The sequence below is a fragment of the Bradysia coprophila genome, unplaced genomic scaffold (assembly GCF_014529535.1).
Source record: "Bradysia coprophila strain Holo2 unplaced genomic scaffold, BU_Bcop_v1 contig_70, whole genome shotgun sequence".
NCBI lineage: Eukaryota > Metazoa > Arthropoda > Insecta > Diptera > Sciaridae > Bradysia > Bradysia coprophila.
This window is the reverse complement of record NW_023503941.1, coordinates 3,071,006-3,077,005: the sequence shown is the minus strand read 5'-3', so window position 1 is coordinate 3,077,005 and position 6,000 is coordinate 3,071,006.

Genomic DNA, 6,000 nt, shown 5'->3' with positions numbered 1-6,000 from the left:
TCTCCTCCTCTTAGTACCAACAAATATGCGAACATATTGGCCCAATTGTGAACGGTATCGATATCGGTACAAAAATTGTGAAGCTAGTTCCATGTATGTTAATTCCAAGACAACTCTGATATGGTTTTTGTTAAGCAAAAATTTACCATTACTTAGATTTAAGAAATTGCGGCGCTATATGACAGAAGATTCAGAATATTTCTTTGGTTTTTTCAGAGAAGTTAGGTGTTCAGTGTTCCAGTGTTCAGTGTTCCAGTGTTCAATGATTAAAATAGGCAAACCTCGGATAAATCATGTCCGGAGCGATAGCGGAGGACTTGACGCAGTCTAACTTCCAAAAAAAAAGAGCAAAGAAATTTTTTTGAGACGCGGCAACTATGTACTACAAAGAGAATGAGACACCACACGCCTACCAAAGTGCTCGGGAGCCGGAGATATTGCGTTTTCCAAGTCGTCATTTTCAGTACAAATACATGAAAATCTCCAAACAATCAAAATCTTTCAACTTACTCTGTATGTTTCTATCTATCTATCTATCTATCGACGGGCTATCTCGGAAAGTAGTCAGCCAAACTCCATGAAACTTTGCAGGAACCTTAGTCAGGCCATTAGAACTTAAGTTTCATTCATCGTTATCCCAGGAAAAATCAGAATTTTGTGGAATTAATTAATTAATTTTCGGAATAATTTCTTTCATATAAAAATGTACAGCCATTTTGTGTTGATAGTGTTGTTATGATTGTTGTGAAGTTGGTTGTAATTCGATCGAAATTTCAAAATTCAAAGTTTATGAATATTATGGTTTACATGATGGGCAATTAGAAAAATTTGGTCACTTTCGGGGTGTGTTGGGCAGCTGGAAAAATTTGGTCACTCTTAGGGTATGTTGGGCAGCTGGAAAAATTTGGTCACTCTTAGGGTATGTTGCGCAGCTGGAAATATTTGGTCACTTTCGGGGTATGTTGGGCAGCTGGAAAAATGTGGTCAATTTCAGGGTGTGTTGAGCAGCTGGAAATATTTGGTCACTTTCGGGTAGCTGATTTTCGTCAAACTTTCGAATTTCGTCAAATTTTAGATTTTCGTTAAATTTTCGATTTTCGTCAAATTTTCAAATTTCGTCAAATTTTCGAATTTTGACATTTTTAATTAGAACTGTTCTGAAAAACAGTGTTGACTACACTTCTAAAACGACCAACAAAAATCTCTCCGAGAAAAGTGTGACGCAGTCTTTGAAGTACAATTTCTAAAATGAATGATATCGCTAGAGTTGACTGTTTCAACTTCGTTACGCAAAAATTATTTTTTACTCCCAATTTTAGTTCAAACAAGCTGGCTTAGGTTTTCTCATCATCTGTCAAATAATTTTTACCAAAACAAAAATTTGACTGGAAACAACCTAAATTTTACCAAAAAAATCTGCGTCGCAAAGTGGCAAATGTTCAGGAACAGACCAGCAAGAAAATTTATCTGCCACTTTGCGACGCAGAATTTTTTGGTAAAATTTTGGTTGTTTCCAGTCTAAATTTTTGTGTTGGTAAAAATTATTTGGCAGATGATGAGGAAAACTAAGCCAGCTTGTTTGAACTAAAATTGGGAGTAAAATTTAATTTTTGCGTAACGAAGCTGAAAGCGTCAACTCTAGCGATATCATTCATTTTAGAAATTGTACTTCAAAGACTGCGTCACACTTTCCTCGAAGAGATTTTTGTTGGGATCATCTAGATTTATCAGTTTGGGACAATCATTTAAGATATCGAAACACAGATCTGTTGATCCTTTGTTTCCATTCCCGGTCATCATGTAAATCATGGCAGCCTTCCTATTGCCGATAGGAACCTGTCTAAGATGTCAGGTCCTATTGCAGCAATTTCCGAAGGAACCACCTCGTAGTCTCCGAGCATCCTGCGTCTTAGTTGAAGAAATGTGGGGCAATCACATATCAAGTGTGCATCCGTTTCTTCTTCTAGATCGCAGGAACATCTTGGAGTGTCCGAAAGCCTCAACTTATTCATGTGCCGATTCAGCCCCCAATGTCCCGTAATCGCTCCTACTACTCTTCTAATGCGATTTCGGTCCATCCATTTGGGATCATCTAAATAAAGAAGTCATTTTTGTATTTTAGTTTATATTTTATTACTTTAGTTATCACACAAAAGGTTAGGCAAAGCAACAGTTCACCCAAATGTCTAACAGCACTCAGAATCTTTAAAACACACTTTCCAATTTATTCTTTTGTTCATCAGATGCTACAATTAGAGCTGCTTACGAGGGATCGGGATGTATCATTTCGATAAAATGTAATCTTTTCCAAGCAACTTCAATGCAAAAAACAATTATGCTTAAAGCCCATCCATAAGCAATAAATATCGGAATATGAAGTCTATCTACCCCGCCCTCGTCATTCATCTCATTCAAATCGTTCAAACGAAACAGATTTTTCTTGACGACCTCCCTCTCGTAGTTGCTGATCGTTTCACGGAACCACAAATCGTACAATCCGGCGCATCTAATCCAATGAACAATTTCGTTGAAACGTTCAGTAAACGGAAACTCCCGGTTTATGGGGAATGACAGTAAGTACTTGTGCATATGCGTGCTGGCAATGTGATAGCCTCTAATGTTCAGTCGCTTCTGGATCCGTAGCATAGATTTTGCATAGGTCAGGCCTTGGAGAACTGATAGAGATCTATTAAAAAGTCTGAACTGATTTGACAGGACTTCCTGATCGGCTGCAACAATTTTAGCACTCCAATCTGTATAATTTGACTGATTCGTCAGCAAATCTGTTATTTTTTCCTTCCAATGATCATCAAAAACGTAGATTGGATTCCCTGATCGGTAAATATCTTCAACTGAATTAATTTGCGGCTGCAGTTGAGGTTTGGTGAGGTAGCTTGTTAGACTCGACAGAATGCCATTGACAATGACGAATCCAATAAAGGTTAGCGGAACTATTATAAGTCCTTCGATAAGCGATAGCTCCTGGTATTTGATGTACAAGTTGTCATTCAGCAAGAGGTTGATGACATCGGCTACACTTTGCAAAATCATTAATCTCTTCTGCTGAATGTACCGAAATGCGCACAGCAGCACCATCGTTACGACAATTGTAATTAAAGAGTAGCCAAAAAAATTGTCTGATGTAACGGTCTGTAGGTAGGCGGTAAATTGAGAGTATGGCAATGCCTCGGGTACCATGATCACAAATGGGATAACGTCGACCGGATACATATTCATCTCGACTGGGTTCTCGTTAAATACAACCAGTGGCACAAAATCAATTACGTTGGCAAAGTACTCCGAAATCGTCGAGTAATTGTTCGTAACTATTTCAAATGAAGCGTTCATAACGCTAAAGACAGTCAGCCACATCTTTTCGTGGCTGTAGAATTGGAAAGGTGCTCCCATTCGAATTTTGTATCCTTTCAAATTGGAATTCTTGTGAAAGAAACAGTTCTCATATGCTTCACTGCCAGTAAGGCTTAGCACCGTAAGTGGTTCGAATGGATCGTATGTGAAAGTGTTTAAATTGCGTTCCCGTGGTGTGGGAGTGTCAGTTAAATCTGTGTCTGACGATGATGAACTGGAAGTGGCAGCAAAAATGTTTACAATTTTATTTGTCCAGCTCCATTCGAATAGTTGCAGTAAGTCGGCATCAGCTGAAGTGATTGGGGTGGAATTAAGCGCGAAGAACATTCCAATTTTCAAATTAATTTGAAGTCGTTGAATCGCCTTAATTCGATTGAGCAGGTTAACATTCGCTCCGAAGTGAATGTCTTTTGCGACAACAATCAAAAATGTAAGTTTGCTTTCCACAGACTTCCAAGTCTCAAATCCTTTGATTTTCGCACCAGTTTTGTCGTACACGAATATAGTTTTTGGGACAAGGTCTCCTTCATTTATGAAGCGATCAATGTCGCGCATTTTCAATTTGTCGATTAGAAACACATTATGGTCAAAGTTGTACCAAGAATTCAACTTGCTTATAAGATTCAGTTCTTGATGGTACTTGGCATCAGCACAAATTACTGACAATAAAATTAGAGTTCCTAGAACTATTGCCATTTTAAGCTTAGAGAATTTTGTGCGTTTTTCTGCTCCTTTTTACTTTGATTATTACTCGAAGTGATTTATGTTTGTTGTCCGATGTTTATAACGAACTGCCAATGGAATATTCCGAGCAATAAACTAACAATAAGTAAATCTATCGACGTTAGTGGGACTCAGAGGACCACTTAAAATTTAATTCAATTTTCGAAAATGGTAATGTCGCCCCGCTATGTCCTCACACTTCACTCAGATTAAAATTATTATTTCGCTTTTAAACAATTGAACTGCCACACGAGTACATACTATTTCAATTTCATGATAATTTCATGAACAGCGGCACAATTTATTGAAATCTTTAAAATGGATTTAAGTTTTAGGAGAACCTTTTAAATTGAGTACACCATCCAATTTTCCAGCTACTATAGTTTCGTTTGCCTTACCACCATTACCGAGCGTAAGCATTTTCAAACTAATTTGGACAAACCACGTTACGCTTTACTTATGCTGTGACAGTGAAAAGCTAACATTCTAAAACTTTCTACGTCCACAGTAATGACCTAATAATAGGAGAATTACATAAAGCTTTTTCGGTTTTTCTATAATTACTAGTATTAACTCGTCACATTTAATACTCGCTGCTTTCAGCCGTTTACATTATTTCCTGTTCTTTCCTTTTCCTAGTACTGTACTGGCTAGCAATCAGGGCCATAGTTAGACTACACGTTTCAGACATTTAATCATGCCCGCATGTTAGTAAGCGGGTGTGACGCAAGTCCTCAACCAAAACATAGCTAACGCCGACCCGTACGAAACACCTATTCGTATCAAAAGCCTTTAATGTGAAACTCTTCATTTCTCTTACTTCATTTTCTTCTCTGCTGAAAAGCTATTCGCGCTTTAGAATCAATTGCATTATCCACTCTTTGCCTTGTTATCATATACAAATAAATTGCCGGAGGCAATATAGACAGCCCCGTACGAAGTCAAATTTCATAAATTCCTATTTAAACAGCTATGTACCGCTATATTTACCTATAATTCACTGTAAATAAACATTTCACAGAGGAATATGCTATTATATAGCTCTATATGCCTGTATATAGCTCAATATAGCTGTATATAGGTATATATAGATGTCCATATATGGAATCCCTGAAACCCCTCACACTTAACACATTATTTCCATGTTAACAGAAACTCTCTAACCATCATTTTTCCCACTTTATATCACTTTTAATAAAATCCAATATGGCCGCCGGCAGCCATTTTGTTAGGAGACCGGAAATAGTACCGACGCTTTACATTCGTTAATACCTTTCAAACAAAAAAAAATCATGAAATTCGGTCAAAATTTACTCGAGATATTGACAAAATACTCCACGTTCACTGTACGGCCGAGTAGCCAGATAAGAGCTCACCCCAAGAGACCTAGCTCACGCTCCGGAGAACATAATTTCAAAAAAATTTTTTTGATTGGTACGGTCAATACCTATCTAATAAAGCTAAAACAGACGAAATATGTTCAAATGTGGCAGACCTACAAGCAAAAACTGCTTGCCGCCCTGTGCCTGTTCCACACCAAGGGGTCTAACTCACGAGTCGGTCATCCGATTTTTGTCGATCGGTATTGTAAATATCTTTTATTTGACGTATCACTTACAAGTGTAACGTTTGAATGTCCGGAGATATCTTCGAAAAACCGTAAAGCACTTATTGGGCCTCAGCTCGGGAGGGGTCGATCCAAAATCACTCATCTTCGAACTTAGCCTGTCTTTTGACATTACCAAACGGGAAAAAAAAGAATTTTCAAAATCGGATGCGTTTTACTCAAGTTATCGTGCAGACAGACAGACGGACAGACGGACATTTTTTTTTCGCGGATTTGGCATCTCTAGACAACCACAATAGGTTTCCCCTTACTCAGGGAGTCCAATTCGACGTGTTACAAAC